At 41.9% G+C, this 16,927-nt stretch overlaps 1 protein-coding gene and 1 non-coding gene across 10 annotated transcripts in view; one reads left to right on the forward strand and one right to left on the reverse strand.

Moving 5' to 3' along the window:
• DISP1 (dispatched RND transporter family member 1) overlaps positions 1-16,927 on the forward strand; it is a 130,016-nt gene that overhangs the window by 12,355 nt on the left and 100,734 nt on the right. For 2 of the 9 annotated variants that reach the window (XM_034666571.1, XM_034666570.1), the window contains exon 1: positions 14,765-14,783. The exons of the other annotated variants lie outside the window; for them this stretch is intronic. The gene's annotated coding sequence lies outside the window, so the exon portion shown is untranslated. Of the gene's footprint in view, positions 1-14,764; positions 14,784-16,927 lie in introns of those variants that run through there. 9 annotated transcript variants of the gene reach the window in all.
• LOC117803581 lies at positions 9,015-9,120 on the reverse strand. Its single transcript, XR_004627529.1, has one exon. It is a non-coding gene; the product is annotated as a U6 spliceosomal RNA (small nuclear RNA).

The raw sequence follows: 16,927 nt of genomic DNA on the forward strand, positions 1-16,927 counted from the left end.
TATTAATTCAGTGGAAGGGCTGGGACGTCAAATGGAGACTACCTTCCCCAAAGTAGGTTTCAGTGGGCAGGGAGGTAACAAGGTGCAGCTAGAGGGAGCCAGGCTGGTGTTTGCCCGGCAGGAGGAGGTGCAGGACGGACAGGAGGAGGTGCAGGACGGACAGGAGGAGCCCCAGGCACTGCTGTTGCCCAGGCACGGGTACTCTAGACTCTAGCTCCCGTGAGGTTGGGAGGTGTTCACTGTCCAGCATACGCATGTCACAGGCCTGGAGGTGTTGTCACTGAATCATCCTTGTATTGAGAAGATGCACAGAAAAGTAGGAGGTCGCAGATCAGAAGGAAACGTTGTCAAGAAGGGAAATGTGATCGTTGTTCTATAAGCAAGTCCTTTGGGAATAACATTTAGGTACTATTTAGTTGTAATGTGAACAGTACTGGTTTAGCAAACAGGTGTGGTGTGTGGAGAAGGGGGAGGGATGCTCTGGGGGCTACATCCATATCGTCTGTGTGAAGTCTGTACGTAATGCCTGTGGTAGCAGGAGCACGGGGCACCAGGCTGGCTCCGTGGTGGAGTACACGATTCTTGATCTTGGGGTTGTAGGTTTGAGTCCCACGTTAGGCATGGAGTCTACTTAAAAAAAATTTGGAAAACAGGAACATGTGACCTGCAGGTATTGAATGAGGAGAAAGTGTAGCAGAAGCAAGGAGGGGCAGGGGTCCACTTTTCCCCCCAGTAAGGGCCCTGTAGAACTACTTAAAACTATGTAAATAGGTTGTTTTGATGAAAGTAAAAATTAAATTTCAGATATTTGATGGAACCAGGTTCCATCCATTCCTACACTAAGGCCACACTTGTCGCCAGAGTGTGGCTGTCCCTGGGCCAAGGAGCCCTCCCTCTGGGACAGCCCCTGTCTTTTTCTTTTGGCCTCCTGTCTTCTGAATCACCGTGTTCCTTTAAAGACCTTAGTACAGTCAGTCCCATCATAGCCCAGCGAGTGGCTGGGAGCATTCCCCCCCTAGTTCTGCCCCTGGTCTGTTTTGTGGTGACTTTTCATTTTTGTCCCGAGGGCACTCCCACCCCCCGACTTACAAGCCATTGGTGGTTGTTTTATTGTAACTTCCAATTACTGATAACACATTTCACTCTAGAGAACCCTACTAGTGCTTTGCCTGTGGTTCCAGCCGTTTACATGTTCCAGACCGGAAATTCTGCGATACCAGGGATTATGTTGTTTATTACTGAGTGTCTGTCGCAGTCTGTGCACATGGGAGATCCTCATGTTTGACCGAAGTTCTCCTACGCTGTGAAACGCAGATTATGTAGTGTGTAAAATCATGGCTTCTGGGTCAGATGAGCCTGGCTTTAAATCCCATCTCTGTCGCGTCCTGGCCTGGTCCCCTCCCCTGTGTCAGGATGTGGTGCGGGGAGGTGGGGACCCCGCTCCGCACACAGCGCGTGCCAGAGGCTGCTCACGGTGCTGTTTCTGCCTTCCTGCGGGGCCGTCACTGCCTTGGCTCAGTCTGGTTGTGAAGTCAGCTGCTCAGCACGTGTTAGTGACTCTTGCACGTTTCTTCAGCTGTCCTTCTGGTGGAGGTCCGTACCCTCCTCTTGCTGAAGTACTCTCTCTTGGCTTCCATTTAACACCGACAAGCCCTCTCCTTCCCAAACATTTCACCTTCTCACCATGCCTTGTTCCTGGTCATCGTCCTACTGTTCTTTCACAATTCATTCACCAGAGCGAATGATTAATTTGGCACTTAAAAATAATATTTGGTGTTAGTCAAGCCACACGGCCTGAATTCTCTAGTAATGTTATTATAATATAGATTGTGTTGCAACAGAAATATTTTGAAAGCAAAAATTCTTCTTGGGAGATAGATTTATTTATTTTTAGGAATGTTTATTACAGAACTTCTAGTACAGCAGGGGAAATGTTCATGTCCTTCACAATATGTTTTCCTTGTGAGGTATTTTGGCTGCATTAGAAGAGAGTAGTAATAAGATAATTTTAGGGGTGTCTGGCTGGCTCCGTTGGTAGAGCATATAGCTCTTACCTTGGGTTTGTGAGTTCGAGCCCCACATTCGGTGTAAAGATTACTTAAAAAAATAGAATCTTAAAAAAAAAGAATTTTATAATTTGTTTTTCTGAAAGGCTGAGCGATCCTTGACTGAGATGTCCTCAAGGGTTGGAATCTGTGTTCTGTTCATCTTTGTCCACTGTGTGACATTTATAAAGTCTTCACCATCAACTGAAGGGCTACATTCATGAGTGGATTAACTATAGTGTTTCATTTGTTTATAACTTTTTATTTTGATATAATTTCGAACTTTAAGAAGAGTTAACAAAATAGTACAAGGAAATCCTATATACTGTTTACCCAGATTTACCAATTGTTTACTAAGGTTTAATTTTTTTAAAAAAGATTTATTTACTTATTTGAGAGAGAGATTGCGTGTGTGCTCATGTGGGGGTCGGGGCAGAGGGAGAGAGAGAGAGTCCCCAAGTGGACTCCCTGCTGAGTTCGGAGCCCTGGGGCTCGATCCCAGGATCCTGAGATCATGACCTGAGCTGAAGTCAAGAGCCAGACCCTCAACCAACTGATCCACCCAGGTGCCCCCATTTTTAATTTTTTTTATATATGCATAGTGTTTTTCTGAACCATTTGAGAATAAGTTGCTGACATCATGGCCCTTTACCTCCAAGTACTTCAGTACATAGTTCCCAAGAAGTCCATTTTCTGATAAAGTGCAGTCTGCTGTGTTTAGCCTTGATACAGTACCATGTTCTTCCCTGCAGTCCACGGTCTCACTGTGTGATATAGCCGTTTCTTGCCGGTCCAGAGCCACACGGTCCACGTAAGTCTCACGTCCTCCTTTAATTCAATCTGGAGCAGTTTTTAGTCTTTCTTTACTTTCTTGACCTTAATATGTTTTGAAGAGTAGAGGTCAGTTATTTTTTAGAATAGTCCTCAGTTTGTATTTGTCTAATGTGTCCTCACGATTGGATTGAAGTTTGCTAGCTTTGGCAGGAAAGCCAGAGAAGGGATGTTGTGCCTTCTTCGTACCTCATTTCAAGAGGCTCGTGATGTCAGTACCGATATTACTGATTTGTCAGTCGGTTAGCTTGTATCCACCAAGTTTCTCCACTATGAAATTACTATTTGCCCTTTGTTATCAATATGTAATTTGTAGGGAGATGCTTTGAAACTATAAATATCTTGTTCCTCATCAGACTTTCACTCGACAGTTGTAGCATCCAGCCTTCCAGCCTTCCCCATTTGTTAGTTGGTATTAGACTCTAAGAAAGAGCTTCCCTTTCTTCCTTTTTAAGATTTACATTGGTTCATAGATTCTTGTTTTATTCAAGGAGTTATATTCCTTACTGTCATTAATTATTTTGGTGCTTGAGTTTTTCCAGCTTCAGTCTGTGGGAGCCCCTACCTACCAACTATTCCTCTGACCTTTGGAAATGTCTTCATGATTCTTCGAGAATTTCTTACTTTTTGATGTAACAAAGTGTTATAAGTTCTTTATGTACTTTGTTTGCCGCAGCCCTGGACTCAGCCTTTTTTAGGGTGCCTTGGTTCCTTTTTGTGGAGAATGGTATTTTAAAAGGAAGATCTGGGTGCTTGGTGTGCACATTGCTATGGATATCTTGTTGGCTAAATTAGAACCTGTTAGGTCTCAGCTCTCTCAGACTGAGACAAAGCATATGTGCACCTGTGTGTGTATAATACACCTCTGTCTGTGTCTGAGTTAAAGCTCTGTATCTAAGTGAACAGTTACGTCATTCCATTTCAAACCCAGCAGCCCACGATTCGTTCTAGTCTCAGTGTGTTTGTAACCCCCAGCAGGGGGAACCTGGCTCCATGGTGCTGTTCCATGTCCCTTGTATCTCGTCCAAGCCTTGGCATCGAGTGGTAAATCCATGGTTTAAGGATTTGGATGAATGAATGGGTAAATACAGTCGTTACAGTGTTATCTCTGTATATATTCTCACTGCTGTGACCAGTACTTGGCATGAGGTGGATGGTAAATAAAATTTTATTGAACAAGTGGTTCTTTCCTCTCCAATATCTTCCTATTTTATTTTCAAACCAGATGAGATATGACTCCATAGAAATACTCTTGTTTTGTTTTATTTGTTTCTGTTTTTTTAAAGATTTATTTATTTATTTAGAGATCACGAGTGGGAGGGGCAGAGGGAGAGGGAAACAGAATCTCAAGCAGACTCTGAGCTGAGCATGGAGTCCGACATGGGGCTCGATCCCACGACCCTGCGATCATGACCTGAGCCGAAACCAACATTGGACATGTAACCGACTGAGCCACCCCAAGTACTCTTGCTTTTTGCCATTTATAGCTTGAATCCAGAGAAATTATTCAGTTAATAGGAACAGTCGTTTTCCAGTAAGAAAAAGTCATAAATAAAAATAAAATTACTCTGTAAGAAAAACAGTGCTTTTATTTGAAAAATCTCAGATTCGGACTGCACCACTGAAAAGGTTCCTGTTTTTCTAATTATGGAAATTGTAGCTTGCAGAGTCTGGCACATTTTTCACATTTGTCAGCTCTGGCGATGTGAAGTAAGTTCTTCATCTGAATTCTATTCCTACACCCCCACTGTCAGACAAAAAGAATTTCCATGTCTCTGCTGCTTGTTATTAAGTTGCTATAAGAAAGTATGCTTGAAGAAAACTTATGAGCAAGTGATTAGAAATTTCTGATAACTTTCAGACTCACTGCCAATTATATTAACTGTGAGTAATCTGGGGGCAAAACAGTAGGGTTTCATTCACCTATGCCCTCAAAGGTAGTTTTACAATTTAGGACAACCGTTAATGATGTTCCTTCATGAAGTGAATTTTTTTTTTCTTAAATCTCAGGAAATGCCTATTTTTGTCTTGATATGTTTAAAACTAACAACTCCTTGCTCATAAACTCTTATTTTATCCTTAGAAACTTGTTTAAAAAACTACTTTATCCTGGGGCGCCTGGGTGGCACAGTGGTTAAGCGTCTGCCTTCGGCTCAGGGCGTGATCCCGGCGTTATGGGATCGGAGCCCCACGTCAGGCTCCTCTGCTATGAGCCTGCTTCTTCCTCTCCCACTCCCCCTGCTTGTGTTCCCTCTCTCTCTGGCTGTCTCTATCTCTGTCAAATAAATAAATAAAATCTTTAAAAAAAAAAAAACTACTTTATCCTTTTATGTATTTGCTTTTTCTGTTTACCTACAGGATATTAAGTGTAGCATATGTATTCTAACTTCCAGGAGAATTCACAATGTAATTTCTAATGAGTCATACCAACAGAAATGTAGAAAAGAAACAAGTGGGTTATTTTATGTTCAGGAAGACTTCTCCATACTGTTGGTTGGGAATTGATTATTTTTTGTTTTAAAGAAGTTCTCTGCCAACATGGTTTCTTTAACCCTTTACAGAAATGTTTTTTTTGTCCCCACGCTTAAAAGGGAGGAGTGCCAGGAGTCTGCATCTTTTAAAACTAAGAAAAAGCAAGACATTTAAAGCACTTCATTCTTGAAATCCCTTCCTATTTAAGGAAAAACTAAATAGCAGTTTGCATAGTCTTTTCTAAGATTAAATGTTTGAAAGTAAAGTTTTTTGGATTTCTTTCTTTTCTTTCGTTTTCTTTCTTTCTTTCTTTCTTTTTTTTTTTTTTAAAGATTTTATTTATTTATTTGACAGAGATAGAGACAGCTAGCGAGAGAGGGAACACAAGCAGGGGGAGTGGGAGAGGAAGAAGCAGGCTCATAGTAGAGGAGCCTGATGTGGGGCTCGATCCCGTAACGTCGGGATCACGCCCTGAGCCGAAGGCAGACGCTTAACCGCTGTGCCACCCAGGCGCCCCTATTTCTTTCTTTCTTTCTTTCTTTCTTTCTTTCTTTCTTTCTTTCTTTCTTTCTTTCTTTTTCTTTCTTCTTTCTCTTCTTCCTTCATTTTTATTATGTTCAGCAAGATAATTTTAAAACACATTTTAGCANGCATGCGACCAGGGGGAGAGAGAGAATCCCAAGCTGACTCCCCACCCAGCACGGAGCCCCAGATGGGGCTCGATCTCACGACCCTAAGATCATGACCTGAGACGAAATCAAGAGTTGGATGCTTAACCGACTGAGCCATCCAGGCGCCCTTGGATTTCTGTCTTTGTATAGACGTACAAAGCTAAAATCCCAAAACTGTTGTTTAAGAAATACTTCGTGGGTGGGGGGGGTGGTTAAAGTGTTGTTGTATCATAGATTCCCTGATGCCTATTTCGGTTGGTCTCTAGAAAAAGAGATTTTCCAGCATCAGCCTAGTATTACTGATTTATCCATGTGTTCATGGCAGTAACTGTTAGAGGCAGGTGTAGTTGGCATATTTCCAAAAATGTCTTTGCACTTGTAGCCCAAAGTTACTTTTTTGTTTTCTCTTTGAATTGTCACTTCAGGATCCCTTATTGGGTTTATGATAATGCAGTGTCTTCTTCAAGGAGTGGGCCTCCCAGGAACTGGACCCTCATGAGGACTGGCAAGAGTTACCCAGGGAAACGAGTGTTTACCTTGGTGGGTCTGGCCCTGGCTGCCCACCTATTCCTTGACTTAAGTAGGAGGACTGTAGGGAGAGGTGAGCAGAGGGACCAGTGGGAGTCTTTCTCCAGGCTGGCTGTTTGCCCCCCCCCTAAGGCGCACCCTTATCTCTTGTAAGTTTAGGTGGCTTTGTCTTCACTGCTGTCTCTCACAGGAGAACATGGCCTCAGAAATGGGACCCATGCACTGTTTTGGGGTTCGTTTTGTATTTCCTTCTGTTTCACATGTTTCTGAGTGAGACAAACATCAAGCAAATTAAGATGCAGGTACATTTTCATTTCACTCATGCACTAAAGGTTCCTTGTGGATGTGAAGTAACTTCTTGTCACCCTTTCCTATAAATTTGCAGTGAGCCAAGCCTCTCTTGCCAGTTGAAGTAAACACGAACTTCCCTTTCTGTTCTTGAGAATGCAGCAGAGGGTGCCTGGGTGGCTCAGTTGGTTGAGCCTAGGACTCTTGATTGTGGCTCAGGTCTTAATCTCAGAACTGTAAATTCGAGCCCCGGGGTGGGGGAGGGGAGGCTCCACGCTGGGCATGAAGCCTGCTCAGGATTCTCTCTCCCCCCCCCCCCCCCCCCCCCCCCCCCCGCTGTGCTCTTGCTCACTCACACACACTCTGTCTCTCTCTCGCTCAAAAGAATGCAGCAGAATATTTGTAAAAAATGACACATGAATCTTTTAACAGAAATACATTAAAATTTAACTCAATCAGGTCTAGTTATGGAGGGGCCACCTTGAATTAGAAGACAGTCTGGGGTACAGAGCTGTGGGTGTATGCTGTCTCAGCGGTGGGGGGCCACCATGGGGAGCCCTGTGTCTTTCCCACAGTTATGGCCCTGGAACAGCACAGTGTCTGCCCAGGACGCTGGACATGCTTGATAAAGATCATTTAATGAGTGAGTGAATCCTAAAGCTTTGGGATACTTTTTAATTTTTTAAATGAAGAAACTTAATCTAGAAACTGAATGGCTGGGGTGAGAATAGAGCCAGGTTCCCAGTAGCCATTCAACACTTACTACATTTTTTTAAAAAATTAATTTTATTATTTTCAAGATCTGTAATAATTGGAACTGAGCCAAACATGTATAATAATGTGAGATTTTGTCATACTTCTTCAATAAAATGACCAGTATAGTTGTGATTAGTGTGTATAAGTTATAAATAGGTAATTATAATGTTCTTATGGAAGTACTTAAACAGTTTGCTTTCTTGAGTGGTTAAAATATTTGTTCTCTTCATATTGTTTGCGCTGTTAATTTGTTAGTAAACTCTTTGTGGGAGTTGCACAAAGGTTCTTTTAGTAAATTATCCTCTCTGGGTTGTAAAGCCTGCATTCATTGAACAATATAGGCCCACTGATTTTAGTATGAAGGGACTAGAAATTATCTAGTTGAAGCAGTTCATTATTTAGAGGAGGAAATGGCCCTCCAAGTAGTTATGTAACTTCTCAGTGTCACATTGGTGGCTCATCTCAAAACTGGAAGTAGAGCCTGGGATTTTTGGTTCTCTGTCCCATGTATCTCTCTTGTAAATAATAGACTTCTCACTACCGTGCAACATAAGTTAGTGTCTTTCCTTGCAGATTTATCTAGACAGTATGTTAAATATGTTCAAATATGAGACATTGAGGGGCAGCCTTACGTGTGAAATTGGGTTTAAAAAGCAGCTTTTCTGTCCTCCCTAGCACTCATGGAATGTGGGTTGCAAGAGGGGGTTAGTGAGAGGGAGGCCCACAGGGAAGGGGTTAGGGTCAGCAGGCATTCGGGAAGAGTCTGAACGTTGGTCAAGAGAAGGGAATAAAGGTAGTTGTGTGGGCATCACAGAGGCTGTGTGCGCTCTGCATCTGTGACAAAAGGCATGGCCAGGATAGTAGTGAAAAAGACAAGCTGCAGAGTAGTATGTATTATCCTATGAAAAATAAAATAAAACCCTGCATATATATGTTTACAATATTATGTATCGTATGTTTCCATATGAGGAATGTAGGGATATAGACACCATGTAATGTATATACATATATGTTACATATGAGATGTTTCTCTATCTGTGAATGAGTGTGGAGCATTAATTGTCTCCTGGAGTGGGATCTGGAAACCTTGTTGTTTCTTTCTTTGTTTATCATTATATTGTTTAATTTGTTTGAAGAACCATCTGTTACTTTTGTTACTAAAAAGAACTAATAAATAAATATTAAAATCAACCTATAGCTTTATGTCTTTATGATTTTTTTAAAAATATGGGTTACTAGGGTTACTTGGGTGGCTCAGTCAGTTGACCATCCGACTCTTGATTTCAGCTCAGGTCATGATCTCAGGGTTGTGACCTCAAACCTCACATTGTGCTGGGTGTGGAGCCTGCTTAAGATTCTCTCTCTCTCTGTACGCACCCTCCCCCCGCCCAGCTCAGGCACGCATGTGCTCGCTGGCTCTCAAAAAAATATGAGATGCTTCATGAATTTGTATGTCGTCTGTGCATAGGGGCCATGTGATCTTTTCTGTATTGTTTTAGTTTTAGTGTATGAGCTGCTGAAGCAAGCACTGATGTTGTTGGTAGTGGGTTGTTTTGTTTTGTTTTTTTTTAATGAATTTGTAACAGTGAAGTCAGTTAGTAGAATTTCCCATAGAAGAAAATCACAGATTACCTAGCTACTGACTGGGTCTGTTTGGATGGTTTCTAATACACTGAAATTCTTCAGTAATAACATATACAGAAAAGCACATCTTGAGGATAATTTTCAGATGTGCTTTCCCTAAGATCAGATTTTTCAAATGCTTGTATTTTTCATTCACGTAATTTTAAGCATTTACATAATTCATAATCTTTTGTATTTAGCAGTAAACTGATTAGATTAGTATATTTACCAATAAAAGATGAATGTTTCCATGTGAAACCAAGGCTAATAAATTCTCATGCCCATGGTTTAATGAAGACCCAAACCTTCCTTTGTCAATGAATGAATTGCATAGTGTAATTACAATTTTCATATAAAAAGAGAACAACATAAACTCTCTGCATTTTGCAAATTTTCTTAAATTCTAAGTCTCTGAGCCTTCAGTAACTCCAAATAAGTGCAGATACCCTTGTAATTTTCCAACAGAGGGATGCCTCACACCCTAAGATGTTGTTTGTTTGTTTTAAATCACAGGTACTAATAAAAGAAAAATATTTTTGAATGTAAATATTTACTAGAAGTTTGTTAGTCATAGGTCTCATGTAGCACTAACAAAGCCGTTATTCACACAAAACTTTAAAACTAGTCAATTTCAAAACTTGAACAAAAATACTGGTAACAATGTGAGTGTATTTGGGATGGAGAAAACAAAATGTTATTAACGCTTTTCTTGGCTAAGATCTGTGTGGTATAATCAGTTGGTCTTGTGGCAGGCTTTTATTTTTTCATTAAAGTAGCACAAAATTAGTATCTTTAAAAGACCACGAGAGTGTAGCCAAGACTTGACCCGGCGCCGCCTGTGGACAGGGGGTTCTTTCTCTCCAAGGAGCTGCTGAAGCCTCCGGGAGCCACGAGCCACTGACGCACAAGCTCATAACTGAAGGGTTAGCTGACTGGCGCTACGGAAGAGCAAAATAAATGACACGGGATGGAACAATCATAAAGAAAAACAGGTCTTATCTTCTCCTTGATCCTTCTACATTTTGAGGGATCGGAGCACCTAAATTCACAGAACAGCTTCACATGAAGCTGGTGCGTCGAGCCCCTGAGGAGGACCCCCTCCACCGCCGACACCTGCTCTTACTACAGCTGAGCGAGAATTAGACCATCGTCAGGCCAGAGGCGACCATGACTGTGGTTGCTGATTTTGCAGCGTGGGTGCGGTAAAAATGGAAAATGGGAGAGAATTCTGGGCTTTCATGGGGTGGGCTGCTGGGGCAGTTAGCTTGGGCCTTGCAGTTAGAGAGTGCCTTAAGTTTACACTGTTGGCTTTATCTCCAATTAAGGTTATATGTAGCTGTATGTTTTTTGTCTCTGTGTTGAAAACATTAAACTATAGAATACACTATACATTATTTTAACTCTGTTTTGGCTCTTTTTTATTCTTTTTCCATATACTTGGAGCCTAAAAAGAGTGGAAGTGGCCAGAACTTCTTTTGGCCTCTTAGAGGGACAAGGACCATATGAGGCAGGAAATAGTATCAGAAGACAGTTGGTAGATGCTTGTCATTATGAATTAAAATGAGGAGTTCCTGATCTGGCTGTTGCATTTTAAGATATGTACAGGAACTTAAAGCTTGTCTGGAAGAAAAAAAAATATGTGAAAACAGCCAGGAGAATTCTGCAAAAGAGAGTCATCTACCTAGCTATCTAACTTGATCTATCAGATAGCAGAAGGGGATAGTAACCTCTTGTCATGAGAATGAAAAGGTATTTTTTATTTAAAATTCTTAGGATAGGGGTGCCTGGGTGGCTCAGCTGATTAAGCATCCAACTCTTGCTTGATGTCAGGGTCAGGAGTTAAAGCCCTGCATTGGGCTCCATGCTGGGCATGGAGCCTACTTGAATGAATGAATGAATGAATGAATGAATGAATGAATGAATAAGTAAATTTCTTAGGATAGTCTCTGACACGGAACAAATGTTTTAATAGATTTCCTGTTTGGACACTCATTTTATTTCATTAACATTAATCACTTGCTCTGTGTATATGGGAAGAGGTTAGGTTGATCAGTGTGGGTGGGGCCAGAAAAGACTCAGCTTCTGGCCTGTATAATGTGATGTATCTTTAATCTTTAATCGATTAAAATGAGAGGAGTACCCACATGTTGGGGAGCAGGTTTGCGTTGTCTGTGCTCGGATTCTTCTGTGCACACCAGCAAGAATTGGGGGCACTGACTTCCCATGTAATTGAAAGTTTCTGTATAACATTTGACTCCAAAAAACTTCACTATGAATAGCCTCCTGTTGACTGGAGACCTTATCGATATCTTGTCTATTAATACATATTCTGTATGTTGTATGTATTGTATACTGCACTCTTACAATACAGTAAGCTAGAGAAAAGAAATGTTATTAGGAAAATCACAAGGAAGAGAACACATACAGTCCTGTGCTGTAACATCTGTGTGAGTGTCCCCATGCAGTTCAGACCCGCATTGTTCAAGGTCACCTGTTCGCTGGAGAACTGCCTCCATGTACGGGAGACAGAAATAGGTTCATTGCAGCACTATCAATAGTTGTAAAATACCAGAACTCCTCGATGTCCATCAAAAGTGGTAGGAGAGTGAGCTTAATGTCTCCACACTGTGGAATAAAACTTAGTAGTTAGAAGGAGGTAGAGCTGTGTGTGACCAGGGATTGCAGAACCAGCAGCAAGCCAACACTTGGGAGCGGTGCACATGATGTGGTGGCATTTATAGGAAGTTTAAGGACATGCGCGAGGGTACTTTGTTGTGTATGGATATGCATGGCGTAATAGTCCAAGAAATACTTGTGAATGAAGACCCCAGGTTCAGGATAGTGGTCACATCTTTAGCATGAGGAAAGGGAGTAGGATTGTAGAATGTTCCGCAGGGGAATCCACTTGTAACATTTATGGGGGGAAAAAGGCAGATAAGACAGAATTTAAAGATGTGTATAAAGCTAGGAGGTGAGAGCATGGGCACTCATTATATCCATCTCTTTTTCTTCTTATATTTGAAATACTGTATGTGCACATAATTAAGGTAAGTACGTGGAGGTAGCGTAAAAGCAACAAGGAGAGAGGCAGTGTGGCCCCTGGAGTCAGAGGCATGGTTCTGTCTTTGGACTCTGGCCCTCAGCACGTTGATTTACTTCTGTGAGCTTGTGACCTCATCTCTAAAGTAGGGATAATAATACTGCGGGGCGCCTGGGTGGCTCGGTCAGTTAAGTGTCTAACTCTTGATTTCAGCTCAGATCTCAGGGTCGTGAGATTGTCGGGCTCTGCGCTGGGCATGGAGCCTGCTTACAGTTCTCTCTCTCTCCCTCTGCCCTTTCCCTCTCCCTCTGCTCACATGCACACTCTTTCTCTCTCAAAAATAAAACAATTTAAAAAAATAGTATCTCAATCCCAGTTTGTTAGTAATTAATAGCAACCCTAAAGTGCCTCTTACAGTTGTGGACGCAGAAGTGCCAAGAACTGGGAGTAAGGTCTGAGCAACAGCGGATGTCATCCTTGCCCTTACATCACCGTAGAGTCTGGTGGAGGAGGTAAATCATCAGTTAATCACCCACAGAAATGTAAACGACACCTGTAATCTGTGTCTTGAAAGACAGGTGCAAGTGTGATTCCCTCTAATAGGGGATATTATGGACTGCACATTTGTGTCCCCCCAGATTCATATGTTGAAACTCTAATCCCCAACGTGATAGTATTTGAAGATGGGGTCTTCAAGAGGTAGTCAGGTCTTGAGGGTGCAGTCCTCGTGATGGGATTCGTGCTCTAATAAGAAGAGACAGGAGAGATCTTGTTTCATGCCCCCTCCTATGTGAGGAAACCAAGAAGGGGGCTCTCACCACAACCCCCTTCTGACACGCTGGCACCCTGATCTGGCATGTAGGTACGTGAGCTGGTTGGGGAGGTCCTGAAAGGCTTCCCTGAGAAGTGCCTTAGGGCTGGGCTTTGAAGAAGAGCGGGAGCTCAGTAAAGAAGAGAGGGTAGCATGCTCCAGCCCGAAGGCACAGCCCCGAAGTGCTGCCAGAGGGTGCACAGCCAGAGAGGGAACCCAAAGGAGGCCAGTGGAACGGGGTGCAGAGCTCCAGGGGTAGGGGCTGAAGACGAAGTTACAAAGCTACAGGCCGGCTGTGCAGCACTCTGAAGGCCCAGCTGGGTAATATGGGGAATGAGAAGAGCAGTGAAAGACACTGTCCAGTAGACTAGAGTCCCTGAAAATCAGGGTGAACGGAAGACATTCTTGAAGGATGGTTTGGAAGCAACTAGAAACAATGGGGCATTGTTAGGAAGTCTTACAAACTGATCTGCGGAAGGGCCCAGAGTAATCAGAGTAATCAGAGTTTAGATGGGCTTCTTAAGAGAAGACGAGAATTGAGAGGCAGAAAGCTGCATCCACAAACCCGTGGGTAGTTTTTTGAAACATCTGTGAGATTGGAAAAGAGTTTTGGTCCTCCCTCCCTTAGTCCTTTGTGTCAGTAGCTGTTCACCCTAAGGGTCACCATCTTTAAATATAATAGAGTGCTTTGTTGTGCACTCTATATTGCCTAAGTTTACACTGTTATACAAACTTGGAGTTAAAGCCTAAAATAAATAGCGAACAAATACCAAGGAACTTAATAGTATTCTAAATAGAGGGTTTGGGTATAACCACTGTTACCAAAATGACAATGCTATTCCTACTCATTGCCACCCCCAGGTGAAGTGCTTAATAACATTAATGTTTTAAGTGTTTTCCAACATTCATGAGTTAAACAAATACTTGTTGAGGGTTCACTGTGTCCCAAGCACCATGTGTGGTGGGCGATCGATGGATGAGTTTATTGGTATGCTGCTTCCCAAGATCCCTCCTCTCCACCCACCCTCCCTGTGGAGCTGCCACCCCCCTCCCCACTTTCTGAGTCATTTCCTGTGTCCTCCAACAATAAAGGCAGCCAGAAAGAGGAGAGAAGGGGAGAGGGTGTGGGCTAGGCTCCAGACACTGGTTAATAAGAGAAATAGATCTCAGTCCTCATTGGTCACATTTAGAGGATGCTAAGGAACCAAGTCATTGTGAAAACTGGCAGGTAACAGGAGAGAATCAAGGACTTCAAGTATAAGTTAAAAAAATAGAGAAGTACAAAGACAAACATTTTTTAATACACATTTGACGTAAAATTCTGTTACAGGAATGGACCTTTATTCAACTGGTTTCCAGTTGATGGAGAATGTGTTTCTATTTTCACCTCTTCTTCCTCCTCCTTCGATAAATAGAGAATGGTGCAACAAATGTAGTTGTTTGTATTATTTTGATGAACTTTAGGTTAGTCATAGGGTAAATTGTGGCAATGGGATTTTGGGGTTAGAGGGTATTTTTAAAGGTGCATTAAAAATATTAATAACTATTACTGTGTTTCCTCTGGAAAGGTTTACTCACTGTCAGCACCTACAGGGCTGACGGTGTGCACCCTCCACACCGATCGTTTGTCCACAGGGGCGTCAGCAGGCTTGGATCTAGCCTGGGTGGAAGGAAAAGTAGCCTCTGACTGTTTTGATCTGAACATAACTTAGCTATCAGTAAGTTAATTTACCTTTATTATTATTATTTTTTTAATTTCACATTTTTTGGCTAATGCTTTTTATTCAGTTCTAATCTGGAGTCCTTAAGTTTAACACTTTGGTTGGCTCCGGGGTGCCCCGTGGCTCCCGTTACACTTACAGCTGTGTGGCTTCATAAGTTGGTACAGCGGGTGCTACAGAAAGGTCTTCATGGGCGCTCTGCTCTGTGATATCATATCCTATGATATTCTCAGCACAGATACTCTACGTAAGAGAGATGGGACTTACAATGAGCAAGTACTTTCTGGGAAAGTATTTTGGTAAACTCTAAAGTCATGTAGAAATAGAATGTTACACTTTTATGAGTTTACTTTTGAGAGCAAAACCTTTAAGTGTTCTTTTTAATTCTTAAAAAGATCTTTTTATTTTATGTTTTAAAGATTTTTATTTGAGAGAGAGAGAGCACATGTGTGGTGGGAGGGGTAAAGAGATAGGGAGAGGGAGAATCTCAAGCAGACTCCCCGCTGAGTGTGAAGCCCAACTCAGGGCTTGATCTCACGACCCTGAGATCATGACCTGAGCTGAAACCAAGAGTCAGATGCTTAACCGACTGAGCCACCCAGGCGCCCCCTGATTTTTAAAAAGGGAGCTTCTGTACTCTTGAAAAATTAATTTCAGGAACGCTGATTTCTGTCCTTTAGTATTAGCTAGCATTGTGATTTTATGTGTAAAAAAACTAAGTGTAAATACTTGCTTTCTGGGGTATAAATAAAAGCAGCATTTTAATTATTGTATGTTATAAGATTTTTAATTTCTGTAAAATGCAGTTGTCTAAATTTTCCCCTATAGATCACAAAGAATATTTTAAATACAAGGTCATTTTTTTAGGACATTAAACTTATCAACAAAAGGAGAAGACAAAAAGCAAACTAGTAATACTGTAATTTCATCAAAAATGATGAGATTGATATCCATGAAATACACGCATCAGAATGCTGAGAGAGCATCCCGGCTTTGGGATCACAGGTGATTTTGTTGTATCAGTGTTCGTGCTTTTCTGCACGGTCCGGTGTTTCTTCAGTGTGCACGCACTGTGTCCACTGTGTCCGTCACCAGAAGGAGAGCGGACAGTATTTACTTAAAATCACTTCTGTGACGTCTTCCCATGTGAAGGAACGCAGTCCTTCTCAGCCTTCCTAGCAGGAGAAGGCTGTTTGTTCCAGAGAAGCACGGAAGTTTTCCAAAGAGAGGGCAACACTTCCCTGTCTGAACTACTCAGGAATAAAGCTGTTCTGGGGCAAGTGTAGCTTTCCTGAGTGTGGAGAGGGGGCCGTGCGGCCTTCTAGAAGAGCCGCAGAAGAGTGTGCCATACAGGAAAGCTGGTTTGAACTCACTTGACTTCGAGAACACTCATGGGCCTGCTGTGTCCTGCTACAGGAAACTGCTCCAAACACTTTAGCACCGTTGACGGAGAACATTCCCATTGTTCACATCCATGGATTTTAAGGAAGGAACGGGATGTTCAGACAAGTGCTTCTATCTTTTCTTCTTGAAGTTCTCCTTACAGTGTTGAGGGAGGGGTTTATTGACAAAGTCAGCTGGCACTGGGGTATAATTTGAGCTTGTAAAATTAGCAACACAGTATTTTCAGTCATTGTACCTTTGGTTTTGGTTTAAAGGAAAAATACTGCTTTGACACTCTTTAATTCTAGATTTTGGAAGGGACACAAAGGATGCTTCTATTTTGGAAAGAGTAGACAGGAACAGATTTTTGAGTGAGTGCCTTCACATATATTTACGTGGGTTTATGTATCCAACATGTACACGTGAAATAAGACTATTTTACCAAATTGAAACATTTGAGAAGGTGGTTAAAGGAAATTCTGAGGTGTGGGGACTTTAATAATTAGTATTTAGAAAAACAGCTTTTCCTTCTTTTCTATAGAAGTGGAACCTTGACACATCTTAAAAGGAAGCACTACATGAGCAGACAAGGAATTGTCTGACTTCCTTCGGAGACTGACTTGGAGAATTTTCAGCTTTTCTTAATCTTTTCCATCATGGTCTCTTTACCATATGTGTTCATGTCGTGAGATAATCAGGAATAAAATACTTGTACATTGCAGATCATTTAAGATAAAATGTACATTGCAAATAAATAT

This window comes from Ailuropoda melanoleuca, chromosome 8 (assembly GCF_002007445.2).
Source record: "Ailuropoda melanoleuca isolate Jingjing chromosome 8, ASM200744v2, whole genome shotgun sequence".
Lineage (NCBI taxonomy): Eukaryota > Metazoa > Chordata > Mammalia > Carnivora > Ursidae > Ailuropoda > Ailuropoda melanoleuca.